Here is a 19,252-nt window from a genome sequence, read left to right as displayed (position 1 = left end):
CTTTATTAGACATTTTAATTTCTTGAATAATGATCTCTTTATTTCCTCTCTCCACTTCATTAGCTGTGTGTCTTTTCTTATTGTTTTATGGGGGCTTTTTACATGTGATGGATATTGACCCTGTTTTATATATGTTGCCAATATTTGTATCTAGTCTGTCATTGACTCTGTAACTGTAAATAGGGTCTTTTGTTATATGTAATGCTTAATGTTTTTATGTTGTCAGTTTTATTAATCTTTTAAGAGCACTGAGATCTACTTCAGGCTTTGCAAGTTAATTTCCAACACTAGATTATACAAATGTTCTAATAGTTTTCATGTTTTCATGGATTTGCTTACGTGTTTTGTTTATCTCTTTAATGCAAATAAATTTCGTTGTCAATGTGGTGCATGTGCTCTATTTAAAATAGAATTCTCCACTCTCCCTCACTCTGAATCCTGTTTTATTGTCATACCATTTATTTTACCTGCTTGTTTGTTTCTATTCATCTCCTCCGGCTAGATCCTCAGCTCTTCAAAGGCAGGGACCTTTTCTGTTTTGTTCACTGTTGAATATCCGGTGCCCAGAATCATGCCTGACAAATAGTAGGTACTTGGCAAATACTTGTCAAATGAATATACATCCAGCCAATTGTCACAGCTCTCTTATTTAAATAATCCATTCTTTCTCACTAATTTGGAATCCTATCTTTAGCAGCCTTTTCTGTTTCTTCTGTTGTTACTGGTCTAGTCAGATTTTCTCCCCCTTCTTTAGTTTTACAATTTATAATTTTCTAGAAAATCATCAATTTTCTAATTCATTGACATCAGGTTGTGTATCAGATTCTCTTAAATTTAAAACAATGTTTATTTACATGTTTACACTGCCTTCCTTAATGCTTATTTGTGATTTTGCTCTTCTCTGCTCATCAGATTAGCCAGTGGTTTGTCCGTTTTGTTTGTCTCTAAGAACCAGTTTCTTTTGTTGTGGTTGCTGTACTTTTCTCATTCATTCATTTTTATTTTCAAGTTTATTCATTTTTTTTTCCTTCTAGATTATCATGGTTTATTTTATTCTTTTTCAGTTTCTTGGGTTAGAGGCTTAATTCATTTAGTTTCTAACTTTCTTGTTTCAATATAAAAGCATTTAAGGTTTGTATTTTCCTCTAAATGCAGCTTTGGCTACATTCTGCAGATTTTTTAAAGTAAGCTTCTCAATGCTGTACATGTATATTGTCCAGTTTCAGTTTTGCTATCCTCTTCAACTCAGGTAATTTAGAAAAACTGTTTTAAATTGTCATGTGCACAGTTTACTTTTATTTGTTTGTGTATTGCTGTTTGTTAGTTTCTCATTCTATTACGTTGAGAACTCAGACTGTGATGTCTGTGTTAGGATCTGAGATTTTCTTGTAGTCTAGTACATCTAGTACAGAGACACTTGGGGAAAAGGTGGCTTCTCTGTTTCTTGAGTATATAAGAAGTTAAACTCATGATCTTCAAATCCTCTTTATTCATCTTTGGAAGTTTCTTGTACCATCATTACTTGAGCTCAAGATCTCAAGATATTTCCTCGGTTTTTGTTTTGTTTTGTTTTGCCTTCTCCTGTGATTCTAAAAATATATTATTTCAGATACTTTATGGTTCTTTTGTTCAGGGAGAAGATAAAGGTTCATGATTTTGGTGTCTTCTTGGAGAAATAGATCCGTTAGCAATATAAAATGCCCCGTTTTATTATTTTAACATTTTGGCATTTTGTCTGATACTAATATTGACTTTCCTGCATTCTTTTTGTTGCCAGTTTGCCTATTGATGTCTTTTTGCCATTTCTTTGATTTCAACCTTCATCAATTAGTGTGTCACAATTAGTGTGGACTCCCCCTCCACCTAATCTGTTATTTTAAAATAGAGTAATTTCATCTATTCACATTCTTGTACTTATGTTTGGTCTTACTTTTGTCATCTTATTTTATGCCTTTTATTTAAAATAATTTTTCCTTTCTTGTTTTGTTTTCCCTTCCCTAACTCTGGCTGAATTAATTGAATTTCTTTGCCCTGCCCCCCAACACAGTGACTTAAAAGGTCTATATCTTATTTTTCTTCTAGAAATGGTTACCCTTAAATAAAAAATTGGAACCCATACTTCCCTATTAATGCCATGAATTAAATGGTATCTAACTTCCAACAAGATGAGACCATTATTATCAACATCTATTTAGATTTGACTGTACAGTATTCTACTTTTATCGTTCATCACTGTTTCCTGTGTATCCTGTGTTGACCTTTCTTGAATTACTTATTTTGATACAGTTTTTATTTTGTTGGAGTAATTCCTTGAGTAATTTTTTTAAGAAAAGATAAGTGTGTGGCAGGCTATTTTTAGTGCTTCTCTTTTTGGCTTTGAGACTCGGCTGAGTAATGGATCTCAGGGTTTTAACCGTTTTCCCTCAGAGCCCTGTAGTCTCAGCTCTGTTGCCCTCTAGCAGTTCATGATGCAGATGTCAAGTCTAAAGCCAATTTGATTCTGAAAATTTGTCTTGAGACTGTCAGAGAGGAAGCTGAGTTCATTGCTCACCTGGGTAAGGGGGAGCGTCCCCTCCACACAGCCTTGGCACGCCTGGAGGAGCGGCGCGAAGTCGGGACTTGCTGAGGACTGGAAGTCCCTCAGTGTCAGTGTGGCGCTTGATTAGGGTTGTATAAGAAAAACAGTACAACAGTCTGGGACTGGTGGAAACAGCAGGGAGGAATTTTGAGGCAAGGCAAAAGACTCAAAGAAGAGCTGATGGATCCTTCAGTAAGTTTCTGTAATCAGCAGTTAAGCCATTTGCCAGGGCTAGAGTCTCGTGGAAGAAGTAGGTCATGCATTAAGATAGTAAGGTGCCCGGGCAGGTGGTCTCTGCCCCACCCCCACCCCCACTTTGGTCTCTTTGGCAACCTGAAGGATTTACTCATTATCCTTCAATTTCAAGAATTCCATCCCTCTTGCCCTGCCCAGCTCTGCTGCCTTGGCACCAGTTTCCCAGGGGTTTGGCCAGTGGGCTGCTCCCTGCTCACGTTGAGTGAGGCTGGCTTAGCTCTGATTTGATTCTCTGTCCCTCCCCCACTCGTCTGCTTTTCCTCAGACTTGCTGGCCAGCCAGGGCTACCATGGACCTATTCTTATTTGTACGTTTCTCTTCATTTCAGCGGGTGGTGTTTGGGGGAGCAGAGGTAGATAAATGGGCTCAGTTCACCACGTAGACCCTCAGGTTGCGTGACACGTCCCGGTGATCCTGGTGGAGGTGTGTCCGCCATGCTCTCCCATCCATGGCCAGAGTGGCACTGAGGTGATGCTAAGGGAGAGGAGAGAGTGGCTGACCTCCTCCCCCCATCCCAGATGGCATCTTTCCCTCCAGCCGCACCCCTGGGCCTGACCACATTACCTCACTCATCAGAACCATTCGGTGACCTCACTCCACTACAAGATCAAGTCCAGACTATCTCATCTATCAAATGCTTTCCCTGCCCAGCTCTTCCCTCATGAGCTGTCACTGCCCCTGACCTCCAGGCGTATGGACAGCAGGCAATTTCTCGAAGCTTCTGCCAGTTTGGAGTCTCCTGTCTACTTACACTTCCTTTGTTTGAAATGCCCTCTCTCTCTCACACACACACACATGCAGACGCCATCAGAACTGACTGCTCCTCTCTCTGTATCTTCACCATGCAGCAGCTTAGAACATGCGAGACCCTGTAATGCAGTCCTTTGACTCCTGGCCCCTCCCCCAGCCCCACCTCCACCCCAACTGTGAGCCCTTGGAAAGGAGGGACTGAAACTCTGCTCTTTTATCTCCAGGATCCACTACCCAGACTGGCTCAAAATAGGCACTGAATGCACATCTGTTAAATGAATGAACAACCAAGTAAAGTTCTAAAGAGAATTGTTCTGCACTCACTGTGTGACACACCACACCTGGCTCCAGGGAAAGTCAGACTGCCCCACCCCAGATGTGTGCTGTCTACCAAGGCTTTAAGACTCCTGGAGTCTCTGTGCAGGATGCGCACTGCTACTTATCCTTAGAGGCCAGAAAATGTGCTCTGGGTATTCTGGGGAGGCAGGACTTAGGTCCAGTTTGGGGGAAGCTGGCTGAGCCTTCTGAAGGAGGATGGTTAGGGGTTGGCAGGTAGACATGGTTACCAGGAGAGCGGAGCAGCATGTGAGCAAAGGCTCAGAGGTGAGAAATTGTGGGACTGTGTTTATAGAATAATGTGTTCTGAGACATCAGTGTTTCTATGCTAGGAGGGGTAGAACCAGCTGTTTTTATTAATAATTGAGATCTGCTGGAGGGCGTGAGGTCAGATCTGAGGATAATGGAAATACACAGTGTGAAAAGTTTGGATGGTTTGGAAAATAGAATCAGGAAATGACAGATGGGCACCAGAGGGCAAGTCCAACCACATGGCTGTGTGGTGGTGTGAAGCTGCCCTGGGATGTGGCACGGGGCTGGCTGCCCTTGAGAGCAACAGGTGCAGCAGGGAGGGAACAGTGAGGGGCTTTGGTTACCTGTACATTCGTAGGAACTAGCAGTGGGATGCAGTTGCCAAAACAGTAACTATTCCAAGGCTGTGTCATTGAAAAGCATGGTACTCAAGAGAAGGAAGGTGACGATGCCCCAGGCCTGCATGCAGTTACTCCAGACCTGGATTACTGGTGCACTGGAGTAGTAGCGATAGTACTACGTGGGCTGCACCGCATGCCAGGCGTTGGTGCAGACCCTTTACATGGACCAAATCACTGAAACCCTGGGAGGTACTTGCCATTCTTAGGCACCCTTACCAGGCACAGCAAGGCTAAGTAGCGTTCCAAAGTAGAGGTAATGAGTAGAAGGCTCAGAATGGAACCCAGGTATCCTGGCCCTGGGAGCCTCGTTCTCAGCCGTCACTCCACACTGCCTCCAGCAGATAAACCAGAGTGTAGTCTCAAGGGGGCAGAGTGGATGTGACACACCGCACTATATTCAACTAGAACAGTTTAGGCTTTTTATGTCATGAAACATGTTCCTCTATATTTCCTCATTTGATTCTTCCACCAGCCTGGTAAGTTGATAATTAAAAACTGATGCAGTAATCCTTGTTGCCTCCCTTGGCCCTGAATGCTCTGTTTTGTTTGGTGATTTGAGGAATACAATGTGATCTTAAGTCTATTATTGTATTTAATTCTCACCCAGGCCCCAATATGAGTCACTTTTGCAGGTTGTCTTGGTTTTCTCTTGCTGTGTAACAAATCACTTCCAACACAACATCTTAAAACAACCCTCCTTTGTTAGCTCGCAGCCCTGTAGGTCAGAAGTCTGGCACAGAGTGGCTGGGTTCTCTGCTCAGAGCTTAAATCGAGGTATCCAGAGGTTGAGTTCTCATCTGGAGCCTTTAGGGGAAATTCTGCTTTTCCAGGCCCATCTGGTTACTGGAACTCAGGTCCTAAGATTGTGGGTTAGCAGGGGGTTGCTCTCAGCTCCAAGAGGCTGCCCACAGGTCCTTTCCACCCAGCCCCCTCCATCTTCAAGTCAGCAAGTGCATGTCAAATTGTTGCTCCTGGTTTTAATCCCAACTACTTCCTCTTCTGTGACCAACCAGAGAAAACTCTGCTTCTAAAGGACTTTCTCAGTTAGGTCAAGCCCATGGAATAATCTCCCTACTTTAAGGTCATGTGTGCCCTATCATATAGTCTAACTGCAAGAGTAAAATCCATCATATTCACAGCCCTGGGGGTCATTCAAGATGCATATACCAGGGGGACAGGAAACCTAAGGGCCATCTTAGAATTCTGCCTACTTACTGGTGAAGAAATAGAGGCTCAGAGAAGTTAGGTGCCAGGTGCAAGACAGAACATGGTAGGCACCAGAGCCACCACGCCAACGGTCTCCCCAGGGGAAAACAGGGATCTGGCCCGGCACAAAGACAAGCCACCTGGGAGGAGTTGGGGGCCTGGGCCTCCTGGGACCATGCAGACATTATTCTAGGTCTAAAGAAGTTGACCAGGCAAACTCTCTGACCATGTCTTTCAACCGTCCCCTGCAGGATTCGAGGCACAGACCTGGCAGCCTCAAACTAGTTCATGGAGGAGCCTCAAGAGACATGGGCCAGGTGAGCTCTCCCTTCCAGAGGGAAGAGCAGAGCATGAGAGGAGGCAGCTGCCGCAGGAGTGGACATGAACACTGGTTTTCAAAGAGAACAGCGTTTTAGTTTTGGTCATCGAAAGTGGTGCCTTCAACACAGGTAGGAAACAGGCTGGGAACTCCATCTGGGCATTCTGGCCTGAGCTTGCTAGAGTCCTTCCTCTTTAAAATGGGTGATAATGATGATGGTGGTGGTGGTGGTAGTGGTGATGACTGCTTTCCTTGAGCTTCTGTGAAAGCTGGATGCCCTCAAGACTTCCTTGGTTGGGAATAGAGACCTTAAGGGCCAACACTTTTTCACTGCGAACCACGCTGCCTCCCCTCAAATGGAGTCCTGTCTCCCCAGTTCCTAGTTCCCATTCTGTTCCTGGCAACAGCTCCTCTGAAGGGACCACAGACTCCCTACACGCCAGCCCCACCATGTCCCGCTGCTATCCAGAGCTCTACCCTCTTCTCTGCTTGCCTACCCCCACCCCCCTCAGTGATGGCTCTTGCTTAAAGGGTCAGAGGAGCACAGGGGCTGTTGAAGACAGAGCAGCATCTTCAGGGGCCTCCTGGATGTGAAGAAATGAAAGGATGTTGGATTCTCAGCCCAGGCTGCATACTAGAATCACCTGGAGAGATTTTTTAAATTCCAATAGCAAAGCCCCACCTTCCAGAGAGACTGACTGAATTGGCCAGGGAAGGCGCCCCAGCATGGCTTATAAATATGTATATGTCGTTTGTTTTTAGCTCTTCATGTATGAGTTGTAGTTTCAGGTTAGAAGTTCAGGCTGTGGTTCAGGTCAGGTGTGTGATGTTAGAAGCTCTTTGGATCAGGACTATGTCTTTGGATGTTTGTCTGGCTGTGGAGTGCATCAGAATCACCCAGGGAGTGGGAGGGGCTGGGGGAGAGTGCCTGGTTAAAAAAACAGATTCCTTAGCCCACCCTTGCTCTCTGAATCAGACTCTCAGAGGTCGGGATACGGGAATCTGTATTTTGATTCTGATACAGCTAAGGTTTGGGTGCTCTGGGGCCTCTTTCTGGGGCCTCTGGAGTTGCTTGTCCTGTGTTTCGGGCTGTGGGCTCAGCTGTGAGTCCCAGCAGGTGCTTCCTAGCCAGCTGTGCCGTGAGCAGTGCCCATTCTCTTTCCTCCAAGTGGAAGTTTTCTCTCTCACAGAGAGGAGGACAGGACCTCAGGCAGCCCTCAGAGATGATACCATTGTAGCTGCCTGCGCTGTAGGGGGGCTGGGCCTGGGCGTCTGCCCACAGCGGGGCTGCACCACATGGGCCCACTGTAGACCCAGGCCATGACCAGAGTTCTTCAGCGGAGGTAGAGGAATCACCCCCTGGCCTCTGAGGAAGAACAACTGGGCACTGGAGCCTCCTTTTGAGGGGAAGTTCGATGTGGTCCTTAATGATGGAGACTCTGATCTTCCCAAGTTCAAATCCCAGCTCCAGCATTTACTGGTTTGGGAGGCAGGTTGCTTAGTCTCTCTGCCTTGTCTCTCTTGCTTGTAAAATGGGAGAGTCATGGCACCTGCCTCACAGGGCTGCTAGGGAGATACAGGTGAGGCCCTAGGATTTTGCTGGACATCTAGCATGGGCTCCCCAAAGTGAGCAGCCCTCTGACTCAGGCAGGCAGGTAGGCTGCCACCCTGCAGCCCTGTTACTTGTCTGCCATGCTCTGCCACCTGGTCCCGGAACATGAGTCCCTAAGGGAGAGTCAGGGTGAAGTTAAGGGGCTGATGCTGCCTACGGAGCCCTGCACTTTGCAGACAAGCCTGAGTCCTGCGGAAACCCCAGTGAAGCCTATTCTCTTGCCTCTTTTGTACAGATAAGGAAACTGCGCACAGAGAGGTCCAGTAATTTAAAGACAGTCACACAGCTAGTAAGGAGCAGAACCTCTGGCTACAAAAGACCCAGTACGTTCTTCTCCACCAAGATGCTTCCTGAAGAAAGGCAGTAACAGTTTCAAGGATGACCACTCCCCCAAGAATATCTCGATTTTAATAGAAATCAGTAGCACCATAATATGAACTAACGGGTCCCCCTTCCTTGGCATCCCGGGACACCTCACGATACCACAATGTAGCATTTAGCTCCTTCTGTGCATATCACCGTGAGCTGTTTGTGGGCTCCTCCACTAGCTGTCTCAGGGCAGGGTCTGGATTTATTCAGCTAGGTGTAGAGTAGATAACTGAACTAGGCTGGAACTAGAAGCCTCTGAGGGTTGCAAGCAGAGATGTGGGGACACTGTCATGGGGCAGGCAGATGGTGGTCCTCCCCAGACCTGGCACTTACCCTTCCCTTCTTCACTCTTAGACTCTCTTTTGGTCCATGTGACTCCTGCCAGCTACATGGAAGAATCTGTAGGACTAGCCTAGAGGGAAATAAGCTGTTGGTTCCAGCGAGAAATCTGGTCCCCACCCCTTCCCACGCGCCCTCTGGGGATAGAGGCATATGTGATTAATGGGGTGCTGACTCAGTGCTTCTGGAGTGTCCAGGCACTTAGGACTCACTGCTGGCACAGCTTCGCCCAGCCACCAGCGGGGAGGCTGGAATACATGGCATCTGCACGAGGTGGAGGGCTCGAGCCCAGGCAGGCAGGTGTGCCAGGTAGGAGCCAGCCACACGCCAGCCTTCAGTGGCCTTGCAGAATCCCCCAGACCAGGGAGGCTCGTTAACACCATTTGAGGACTGGGATCAGGAGGCGTGGAGTCATAGTCCCCCACCTTTAGTACAGGCCCAGGCTGGGGCTCTCTCCAGAAAAAATGTGATTTCTGAATAAGTAACTAGAGGATGAATCTAATTTGAAAATGGGTATGAAAGCATCTTCTCAGCAGCAAAGCCTTCTGCTAGTAGTTTTCAAACTTTGATAGTTTTAGAAACCATTTCTAAAAGTCAAATCCTGCATGGAATGCCAAGTTAAAGCGGTAGTTTATTAACACTCATTTATTTTTTAAGTTCAAAATTTTAACATCTATTTATCATGAAAATCCATTAACAGAACAATGACTCAGCTTCAATGCATAAAAACAGTGAAAGCTCAGGGACCTGATCAGGGGTCGGCAAGCTGCAGCCCATGGGCCTGACCCCAGGCTGCCGCTGGAATTTTGCAAATGAAATTTTGTTGGAACACCGCCATGCCATTCGTTTAAACATTATCCATGGCTGCGTTCCCACTCTAATGGCAGCGTTAAGTAGTTGTGACAGAGACTGTCTGTCCCACAAAGCCAAAAATATTTACTATTTGGCCCTTTATAGAAGTTTGTTGGCCTCAGTTCTAGATGATCATTGTATCGGTGTATCAGCTGTAACATTCAGCACTGCTTTGTCATTTTTGTTTTGTTTGGCTTGGTTGCACGGTATTCAGAAAATTCTAGATCATATCAAGAAGATGATGTGAATTGCCAACAGATTTCTCACAGCTGAACTTGCAGCCCAGGGGGGTCTTCAGTCCAATGTTATGGGGACATTTGGGGAGGAGGGGAAAGGGATTCTGGTTTGCATCACTGACAGTATCAAACAACTGCTTGGATTCCTTCTTATTACAACACGCAGGAAGCACACAGTCATTTGTGACATTTTCATGATACTTCACGTCATCCATTCTCGTATCACTGAAAGTTTTAGCGTGTACTTGTTTGTGCTGTTTTATATGTGTTAGAGCCCTGAATTTTAAAAACATAAAGATGTCCAGTAAAGAGCTTCAGTCTTTCTAGCTGAAGACACATTTCAGTACTAAAGTTCGAGATCCTCCCAGGTCTCTCGGTCCGAGCTCTGCACAAACCGCCTTAAGCTGGCTGCACCTCTTGGCTGTACTCAGTGTTACAAGGTGCCGTAGAACAGGTTTGAATGTGCAGGTCCGCTTCCATAACAGTTCTAATTGGAGTCAAACTCTGTTTTTAGAGTAAAATTCTCACATGACATTTGAGGAACCTGTGAAACACCTCTGCAGAACACAATCTGAAAACAGCCCCTTCGGCGCATATTGGTGGTTCTCATTTCTCTGCGGAAGGATAAAGAAGGAGCCAAAGATGCCGAGAGTTGGTGTTGGGGAGGCGGAGGAGAGGAGGGAGGTGATGCTGTCGCTAGTGGAGAGGGTCACATGGCCGAGAGTGGGGTCAGTAAGGGAAAAAGTACTCAGAAAACAGAGACGCCCCAGGAGCGCCTGCTGAAGCTTGGGGTGTCACCTAACAATTGTTGGTGACCTAAACGCAGCTCTCCGGGGCTGCTCTAATGACTTCCAGCCATAGGCTTGGAAGAAGAGGTCCAGAAGCACGCAGGGAAAGGTTAAAATATGGACAGAGAAATGGCGGGGGAGGGCGCGAGGGGAAATATGCAAATCGCTTCTAATCATCATGCCGAGGACCTTTGAGGACCCTCTGCAGATCACGGCAGGGGAGGAGGGAGGAGAGAGGGACGGCAGAGGGGTCCTTGGGGTCGGTGTGCCAAGCGGGTTTATGCAGGAGGAGGGCACGTGAGTATGGGCAGTGCTTGCGAGTGACCTGCATGGGGGTGGATGTCAAGGCCCCAAGGAGGTGGTGACTGGGTTTGGGCAGTGGCTTTGGGCATTCGAGGCAAAGCCCACACAGCCAGGAATAAAACCCAGGAGTCCCGGCTCCCAGGACGCCTGCCTTCCCCCCAATAGATGCAAGCAAGGGAGGGGCAGGCTGGTGGCCTCGGGAGGCTGTGGGCTGGAGAAGGCCTCTCGGGGATAAAAAAGCACAAGTTCTTTCTGAGGTTTTGCTGCTCACCCCATAGAAAAGGAACATTTTTAGATTTTAAAAGGATGACCTCATTTTTTTTTCTTATTTACATAGCCCTGTTTGTTTATATAGTCCTTTAAAAATAGCAAACGTGTGCTAAGCTTAGTGCCCTCTCCCACCACCAGCGGCAGAGCCACTGTGTGGGGAGAAACACCTTTTCATCTAAGAGAGGGGCAGCCTTGTTTCCGAGGACAGATGGGAGTAAAACGGGACAGGTAGGAAGTTTCGTGGTTTTTCGTGTCGCTTTTCCAAAATAGCCACACTCCTGCCTCCCACTTCCTGCCTGACTCCACTCAGGGGAGATTTTCTCCTGTAGAGGACTGGTGTTCTGTGACTTCTCAGAGAAGCTTGAAGGGATCCATCAACATGAAAACAGACTCGACCTTAAGACCTTGAGCTTGACACTTTGCATCCTCGCTCTGCTGCTTACCAGCTGTGTGACCTTGGGCGAGCCACTTCCCCTCTCTGTGCCTCGTCTGTAAGATGGGGGTAACAGCACTACCTGCCGTTGCTGTGCAGATTAAATGAGGGAATATGTCATATTATTGGGCTTATAAAAGGCATATAAAGGGCTTAGCCCAAGGCAGGCACACAGCAACTCTTAAAAAAATCATTAACAACAATGTTGTGATACCTACCCCCTCACCTGGACAGTTAGTTATACCAGCCTCCCGACCACCTTCCTTTCCTGCTGGCTTGTCTGCTCAGCCCATCCCTTTGTTGTCCCAGAATAATGGAAAGATAAAACACCAATCTGACCATGCTGTCCCTTGCTTAAAACCCACCCATAACTTTCAGATCCCTATGGCAGGGATCCACAAAACTTTTTCTCAAAATGACCAGATATAAATATTTTAAGCTTTGTTGGCCATGCAGTCTCTTCTAACTCCTCACCTCTGCTGTTGTTACAGCCGTGGACAATGTGTGAGAGAACTGGGCCGTGCCTGTATTCCAGGAAAACTTCGTGGACAAAAACAGGCAGCCGGCTGGACTGGCCAACCCCTGACCTACAGGATGAGCCTAACTCCTTGGCTCTGCATTCCCAGTCCAGCCATCCCCTTGTCTCTGTCCCTCTTCCTCCTCCTCCTCTACTCCCGTGGAACTCCTCATGCTTTAATCCTTTGCTCATTCTTTCTGGATTTTCCTCCTCTGCCTCCAGTGTGCCCCACCCCCGTGGCACTAGGAAACTTCGCTCTGGGATTCTGGGATCCCCATCTGCATTTCTAGTCAGTCTTTGCTGTCAGAGAAAGCACCCCTAGGCAGGAATTCTGCCACTCCTCCTTTCATGCCACTGTGATGCATATTTAGGTTTTTGTAAATGCTCAGTAAGCATTTGTGATCGAACACGAAAATCTACAAGACAAATGGTTGCCCTCAGGGAGCTTCCAGTCTGGTTAGGAAACTAGGATGTGAGCTGGTGAAAAGCCTGGCAGGAAACAAGAGCACATGGGTTTGTTGGGGTACCCATGACAAGTCGTGTTGCTGAGCTTTCTGGAGGAAGGAGAAGGCTTTAGAGCATGGGGAAAAGACTACCAGAGAGAGAGAGAGGGGTCAGGAAGGCTTTCTGTGTTGGAGAAATGGCAGGAGAAGAGCAGGCTTGGTCCTGGGTTCAGAGTGATGAATGGACAGACCAGCAGGGCGAGGGTCTGATCAAGGGCTGGGGGGATGGTGAGGGAGTTTGGACTTCATCCTGCGAGCCAGAATTTCTCTCTAGGTATGATCCATCACTCTCCGTTCCAGCAGAATTGCCTAGGGTATTTCTTTAAAAGGCAGCTTCTGGGGCTCTGTCTCAGATTGGAGGCTAGGAGCTACAGGGGTTTAAGGCCGTGGTCTGTAGGAGGAAGAAGGCTGCGACATGGCTGGGGGTGATGCTCGTAAGTATTCTTCAGTTTGAGCTCACCTGTAGGCATCACAGCCAGGCTACAGAGAGGTGAGGCAGGGATGCTTAATCCTCTCCAAAAGCAGGCAGGGGCACAAAGCTCAGACATGGCAAGTGACTTGCCCAAGGTCACACTGTGAATTACTAGCAGATATAGGACTGACTGGTTCTGGAGCATGCTTCCTCTCACAATCCCAGGGCCTGGGTGGTCCTGGAGGTTCCACAGAAGGAGAAGGGACAGGCATGGTGAATGTCTCCAGTGCCCAGCACAGCCTGGTGCACACTGGTGCCTGGTCAGCAAGTGTTGAACAGATGAGGGAATGGGGAGGGGGGCAGGGGTGGATGGATGGATGATACGATGGCAGAGGAGAGTGAAATGCTGAGGTAGTTCTGATGTTACCAGCCTGGGGATTTAGGAGAATGATGATACCAGAGGCAGAAGAGGAGAAAAGATGAGTTTGGTGCTAAGCATATTGACTGTGATAGGCAGTGGGATGGCAGCTGGAAGGCAGGACTGGGGAGTTCTGAGGCAGGGCAGGTGATGTGTGCAGCCATGGAAGCTGCTAGTAAGACAAGGTGAGAAATGCAGGGAAAAACAAGCAGAGGATTAAGGACCAGAGCCCGAGGAATGAGCACAGGCCTCCAGGAAGAAAAGACTTGGGCGAAAGTCAGAGAAGAAGCACTCTGAGGGGTGAGGGCAGAGGCGAGATGGGCTGGGACAGACGGAGAAAAGAGAGATTTGAACAGCCACTCGCCCAGGTAATTCAGCTTGGGCCCCTCTTTAGAATAAAACCAGCCAACCTCAAAGAAATTGTGCCATGGGTAAATAAAAATGTCAATCCAAATAAAACTGAAATCACGAGTTTCTGTTTGCTTGGGCTTTGCGTTCCCGGCCGGCAGAGCTGCAGGTGTGGAGAGCGAGTGAAGACTGGAGCAGCCTGTCCCACCTGTCGGGACAGGCCCTGCCATCTTGTCCCTGCTCGGTTCTGGTTGGTATGCTTCCTGGAGATTGCTTTGTTGCTTGGAGCCTTCGCCTTCCTCTCCTGTGCCTAACTTTCCCCCTTGCCTTCCATCTCTTCTGTGCTCATTCAACAGATATTTGTTATTGGGAATAAAGCTCTGTGCAGAGGAACTCAACCGAGGCCCCCAAACCCAGTGGAGTCTACAAGTCACCCACTGGAGACCTTTGAAAAATAAAGAGAGATTCCTGGACTTGCAAATTCAAGTTGCCTAAAAGCAGGGAGGGGCCAGCCCCGCCTAGGTCCTCACAGCCCCATCTGAGCAGCCTTTCTGTGGCTCTGAATGAGCCTTTCTGGATCAACTCTGCCTGGGCCGGGTGGGGAGGCACTGAGGCCCAGGTGTCTGGGTGTTTCCCCCATAAGGCCCTAAATACATAGCGTCTGGGCAGCCTCCAAGCTGGCCTCTCTGGGGCCTTCAGATTCTCTCCTTCCATTGATCCTGCATGTGCCACCAAACTCGTCCCCTCCCCCTCACTCCTAACACACACACACACACGCTCACACCCACTATGTCACTGTGACACCAGGACCTCCATCACCGTCATCCATCCTCAAAGAGGTAGATCATCCTTAAGACCAGCCGTGCCTGGACAGAAGGTGCCAGGCACCATTTACATGACAGACACACAGATAGATTCCTGCCTCTTGCAGTTACATTCTAGAAGGGGGAAATAGATGAATATATTGTCAACTTAGCGCATACTATTTTGTGTGATATTAAAGATATGAATATATCACCTATAAGTATTTCACTTATGTCAAGTATTGTTGTAGGTGACAAGATGACCTCAGGAGAGGAAAGAAATCAGGTGGTCAGGACAGGCCTGCCTGTGAAAGTGGCATTTGAGCCAAGACCTGAGGGGTGAGGGAGGGAGCGCTGGTGTATCTGGGAAATAGTGTTCTGGGCAGAGCCGGGGTCCTGCCAGGTGGGAGCAGCCAGGAGGCCAGTGTGGCTGGAGGACTGGAGAACGGGGTCAGGGTAGAGGAGGAAAGGAAGCTGGAGGGGTGGAGTCTGTATGGATAATTGAGAAGCCATTGGAGGCCCAAGCCCTGGAGTGGCCTGATTTGCAGAATGTTCTAAAAAGCTCCCCTGGCTGTGTGTGGAGACCACACTGCGGGAAGCCAGGGTGGCATGGTAGGCTGGTGCCGTCACCAGGAGGTGATAGTGTCTCAGACCAAAGAGGCAGCCATGGAAAGTGGTTGGATTCTGGGTATAATCTGAAGGCAGAGCCAATGAGATCTGCTGACAGATGGGATGTGTAGTGTCGGAGCAGCAGTTTAGGGAGGAGAGCCCTGCTGATGCTCTCACATTTGCTCACTCTGCTTTCAGGCTAGCCAACCTCTCTAAGCCTCAGTTTCCTCATCTGGAAAATGGGGCAGTTGGGTCAATAACTTCCCAGATCTCTTATGGCTTGAAAACTCACTACTTCAGCGTAGGTCACTGGTGGCTAGGGCGGACAGGGAAGGCTCTGAGGACGTGGGGTGGAACTTACGCTTTTAAAAAGGGAGCCTTAGACCAGATACAACTGACAGAGAAAGACAAGGGAGAGGAGCATTCCAAGCAGAGGGAACAGCAGGAGCACAGGCTAGGAGGCAGGGTTGCGAGGCCCCCGAGCGATGCTGAGGAGGAGAGGGCAGATGCTGTGGCTGGAGCCCAGGGCCTCAGGAGGAAGGTGCCAGGAGCTACAGGGATGGGCGCTACTACGCCCTTTGGAATCAACCAGCAGGTTCAGGGCCCGAGCATTTTTTGCAAACACTGAGGCCCTCAAGTTTGAGCATTTTCAGATGGATACACTCAGGCAGGAAGGAACAAGGCTTGGCTCCTGTCCGGGGAGAGTTAACCTCCTGGCCCAGCATTGCATAACCACAGAGTCTGCTGAGCGCAAGGAGACTCTTCTGTGTGGCAGCCAGAGTGGCAAGCCTGGTGGCTCCGGGCTCTGGCACCGTCCCGCAGCGGAACAAACAGCCCTCCCTCCGTAGATAATGGCCCTCATTGAGCATTGTGTCCATGGCCAGCACCCAGCGCGGGGCAGCTCAGCCTGGGTAAGTTTCCTCTCTTGGCTGCTTAGCAAAATATTTACACTATGCCTTTCTAGAAAGACGGTTCCTAGGAACCAACAGGCGGAGAAGCTAGAGAAAAGTGCCCCCCAGCGACCCTGCTCCCAGCTCAGATAAACGTGGTCACACACCCAGTGTGTGAACTTGGGTTGGTCACTGCCCTCCAGGACTCTTGTAAAATAAGACCTTGAGCTGGAGGATGTGAGGTCTGTGAGGCTCCCAAATTATTGGCATGTTCTCTAAGGGAAGAAAGAGCTCTATTTTCTCATGGAGGGTGTGTAGAATTTGTCTGTCCTTGAGTATTTCACAAAGGGCCTCTTTCTCAGGAAGGCATATGTGTGATTTGGGGGAAGCTGAAGATAAGAACTCTGAACCTCCCAACTTGGATCTCTCCGACCACACCACCGACATCAGCAAAGATACCGCCCCTCTGTGTGGGGGGGGGGGGGCGGTTTCAGTTGGGGGGGAGGTCACCCTGGAGGATGCTGTGCTTTAAGAGGTGTCTGGATCAACCAAGGGGACACCCAACTGTGTTGTCAGAGGAAAGTTTGGGGAAACTGGGGTATAGAAGGTTGTCCTCGACCATCCCAGAGGTTTTCCTGGAGAAGAGGGGCCAGGGGTGTCCTATGGGGTCCTCAGGACAGAATCAAAACCAGTGAGTGAAAATTGCATGGCTCATCCTTAGGAAGACACCTCGAACAATAGGCCCCATGGCTATTGCAACCCAAAACACACACACCCTTTGATCTATGGTCCCACTTCTGGGAATCTGGCCTATGGAACAATAGCACCGGTCTGTGAAGATATGTGTACAAAGGATGTTTATTGTAAAATTCTAGTGGCAAAAAAAAGAAAAGAAAAATTACAAAACTCAACAGTAGGGAAAGTTTGAAGTTTGTTGTATTCAAACTGTGGTCCATCACTCAGCGATTAAAAAGAGTGAGACAGAACCTGTCTCTGTTTAGAAAGACAGTAAAGTGCAGTGGTTAGGAATGTGAGCTGGAGGCAGACTGCCAGGGTTCAGATCCGGGCCCTGCAAACTATATTACATGATTCTCTGACCATCATTCTCCTCTTTGGTAAAGTATGGATTAGAATAGTGCCTTCCCTGTAGGCTTGATGCAGAGGAGGTGCTTTTAACTGTGCCTGGTATATGGGAACTGCTCCAAAATGTTGGCCTTCAACCTAAAAAGATTGTCCATGAGAAAAGCAAGGTGCAGAGAATTGTACCTAGGGTGATTCCATTCTTACAGAAACAAAGAATGCCTCCCCCACTCCTTTGCAAAACAAAACAAAACAAAAAGATCAATTGCTGCTGCCCCAGATTGTGAGTGGCCTCCTGAGAGCAGTGCCTACCGCAGGCTTGAGTCGTGGATGGGAGCATGCACCAGTGCCCTCGAAGGTCCCTTCCAACTCTGAGACTCTGAGACTTTGTGGGCCCATCTTGGTGATCTCAGTGGACCTCCTAGCCTGGCATTCGACCTAGCCTAATAGTCTGTTGTTCACTAAATAGATATGTCAAGACTTGTCATTGTCACGCCTGGGGAATAAGGACATTGTTGGTGGCCTGGTTTTATAAAAATGCTCATTGCCACGATGTGGGGCTCATCAGTGGGGCCCAGATGGATCCAGCTGGGACTCTCCAAGTAGGGCCCAGATCCCGCTCAGCTTGCGTGAGCCACCCCAAGGATTCCGTGGCCTGACTTGAGATGAACTCTGCCTCTGTCGGCCTCAGTCACACTCAGATTCACTATCCTCCCCCGTCTCAATGCTATAGGCTTTGGGAGTGCAGGGAGAGGTGACAGGCTGAGAAGATCCCCAGCTGGGATATACCTGCTGTGCAAATCAGAGCCATGTCTTTTACTCCAGTTAAAGCCAGTTGAGATGGACATTATATATGTTAGCAGATAGAAAGCACACTGGTTAAAGGGCTACTACTAGATTTATTCATGTATTTAACAAATACATTTAAACTTTTTAAAATGTTAACCAAACAACAAAAACAACAAAATACACAATCATAGAAAACAGCAGTAAACCCACCACCCCGCTTAAAAAAGACTTCAGCAAATACAGCCCTCCACAATCACAGGCGCCTCCCTCCCCACCACAGGTTCCCATCGTCCAGAACGTGCTGTGAACATCTCAGGGTTGTTCTCTGAGCACCTACTGTGTGCTAGGCAGAATGCTGGGTGCTGATTCACCCTGATAAATGAAACAGACAGCTCTAGGAGTTTTGGAGGGTGATGGGGAACCCTACACCAGATCTACCCGGGGACCAGCTCCATCACTCTGCCAGGTGGAGGGGGCGAGGGGGACCTTCGCTGTTCATGAAGCGGGGTGCTCCCCAGTGCATCAGAAGTGAAATGGTGGGGGAGCTTTTGAGCAGGGCAGAAACCACTAATAGAACATGAGGTGATTTCAGGGGAACGTGGCTGAAGTCCCTTTTTTAATAGTAATTTCTTTCTTCTAAAACAATTCAGTAAAAATCTAGAGTTGGCAGTTACACCCATGATCCCGATTGCTAAGACAAGGCTATCTTTTAACAAATCAAATTCAAGTCAATGTAAATTAAAGTTTTATATAAATAACAGTACAGATGGTATGTGTTTCTGGCGAAACGTGGCATGGTGGTCACCAAATGGCACAGCGTTTCCCAAACAAGAACTAACGATGTGAAGGGTGGGGCCCACCTGGCATCTTTAGGGGCCGGCAGAGCCAGCCGGGAGCTGGCAAGTCGTGGCCCAAGAAGTGTTGGAGGAATGACTTAATGAATGGCTCCCTGTTTGAAACAGCATGAAAGAAATGCCCTTCAGATCTTACTGCCAAGAAGAGCTGCACTTTTTCTGAATAACTGCTGTGCTTATGGTCAGGACAACCAAGAAGGTGCAGCTCACCATGTAATCCTTCCTCTTTTTCCTGCCAGGAAGGCCTACCCTGACCCTGGAGCCCAAACAGAGCCACCCTGGGGAACTCCTAGGCTACTTCTCCGGATTCTTCTACCCCTTCTGCTCTAGATCTGATGTCTTTCATTTCACCTGCATCAATTTGTCATTTTTAATTCGAGCTCCTGTTTTGTTTTGGTAAACCACCTCTGTGGAATAAAGCAAGTTAAAACTGAAAAAAAAAGGGGGATGGTGGAATTAACTAAGTAATTAATCAATTCCTGTACAAACTGCCCAAGAACCAAAGCACTCTTGGCTCTACTGGGCCTGTTGGGGTTTCCTGCCAGGAGGTGCTGCTTCCCAGTAAATGCCTAGGTTGGACAGAGAGGGGGGCCACTGCTGGTTCTGCACCCCTAGACCTGAACCAGCCCAGCCCTGGGGGCCCACATCTCCTGCTGAACTTTGAAGCCATCTCAGAAATGGGACTTTCCCTCTAGAATCAGGGCTGGGCACCCCTCTCTGCCCCATAGAG

At 48.2% G+C, this 19,252-nt stretch overlaps 1 protein-coding gene across 5 annotated transcripts in view; it reads left to right on the top strand.

The window, feature by feature from the left end:
* Positions 1-19,252, top strand: part of HIVEP3 (HIVEP zinc finger 3) — a 369,906-nt gene that overhangs the window by 267,500 nt on the left and 83,154 nt on the right. For 4 of the 5 annotated variants that reach the window (XM_032493974.1, XM_032493973.1, XM_032493977.1 and 1 more), the window contains one exon: positions 6,030-6,227. The exons of the other annotated variant lie outside the window; for it this stretch is intronic. The gene's annotated coding sequence lies outside the window, so the exon portion shown is untranslated. The remainder of the gene's footprint in view (positions 1-6,029; positions 6,228-19,252) is intronic. 5 annotated transcript variants of the gene reach the window in all.

The sequence above is a fragment of the Camelus ferus genome, chromosome 13, assembly GCF_009834535.1.
Source record: "Camelus ferus isolate YT-003-E chromosome 13, BCGSAC_Cfer_1.0, whole genome shotgun sequence".
Lineage (NCBI taxonomy): Eukaryota > Metazoa > Chordata > Mammalia > Artiodactyla > Camelidae > Camelus > Camelus ferus.
Note: the sequence above shows the minus strand (reverse complement) of the source record. Positions and strands in the feature narration are given on the sequence as shown.